Source organism: Parus major, chromosome 1 (genome assembly GCF_001522545.3).
Source record: "Parus major isolate Abel chromosome 1, Parus_major1.1, whole genome shotgun sequence".
Taxonomy (NCBI): Eukaryota; Metazoa; Chordata; class Aves; order Passeriformes; family Paridae; genus Parus; species Parus major.
In genome coordinates this window covers 1,295,343-1,296,352 of record NC_031768.1, presented here as the reverse complement: position 1 = coordinate 1,296,352, position 1,010 = coordinate 1,295,343, and the positions used below count along the sequence as shown (strand labels likewise).

The following is a 1,010-nucleotide window of genomic DNA, read 5'->3' as shown; positions in this document are numbered from 1 at the left end:
ACATTTCCCCATTTTGGATTTCCCCTTTCCCCCACCCTGCAGTGCCCATTTCTCTTGGAAGCTGCATCTCCAGAGGGTTCCCAGCAGTGATTTAAGTGCTCAAAGCCATTCCAAGAGTCACCTTGGCTGGTTCTGCTGGAATCCTGAGGTTTCTCCTCTTCCCTCCTGCTGGGCAGGGTGTGCCACAGATAAATCCAGAAAGAATCTGCTTTAAAAGCAGCCCAGGATGGATTTGTTGCCTTTTCCTCTTTCAGTCTGCACTTGCCCACAGGGTCTTCTCTTGCCCTCCCTTCCATGAGCTGCAATTTTCCTTTGGATCCCACTTCAGGAGCCACAAAAAGCCTGTCACCAGTGCCCCAGCACCGGAGGAACCCAACTGAGGCCTTCCAGGACCTGCAGGAGCCAGCAAGAAAGATGGAGAGAAAATAAAAGGTGTGGAAAAGGCAGAGCGATTCCTGCTGCAGGGATCTCCCGAGTGTTCCTTGTTATGGAAAACCCATCAGAAAGAGGGGGAATAAACAAAGGAATTTGGGGCCCCAGCAGTGCAAATAAGAGCATTGTTATGGGATGGGTGTTTGGGTTTCTCCCTTCCTTTGGGAGCTGCTGGAGAGGAAGCAGATTAGGGATTGCCAGCTCTGGCAAAATCGACTGGTGGCATCATAATGACCTCATTATGGGCTGTAAATGAGCTCACAGCCTAATTATGTGTTCAGGGAAAAAAAACACCTCAGGAGCTGCCCACAGGTGTGTGGTTAACCCTTCACTTGCTGGGGTCCAGCTCCAGAAAACCTCGGAGCTCTGGGAACCGGGAAAGGTTTGGATCCAACAGCTGTGGAGGCTGAGTGCAGCTGGAATTGCTTCTGTCCATCTGCAATGCAAACAAAAATCCTTGTTTGTCTGGCTGCTGCTGACTGAGAATCCCAGATCCCAAAATCCCAGGGGCTGGAAAAGCCCTCCCAGCCCAGGGAGTCCCAGCTGTGACCTGTCCCCACCTTGTCCCCAGCCCAGAG

The 1,010-nt window shown here is 51.9% G+C and overlaps 1 long non-coding RNA gene across 1 annotated transcript in view; it reads right to left on the bottom strand.

Moving 5' to 3' along the window:
- LOC107199956 overlaps positions 1-650 on the bottom strand; it is a 3,568-nt gene extending 2,918 nt beyond the window's left edge. Inside the window, exon 1 of the long non-coding RNA XR_001519397.2 lies at positions 122-650. This is a non-coding gene — a long non-coding RNA (uncharacterized LOC107199956). The remainder of the gene's footprint in view (positions 1-121) is intronic.
- Positions 651-1,010: the final 360 nt, after the last annotated feature.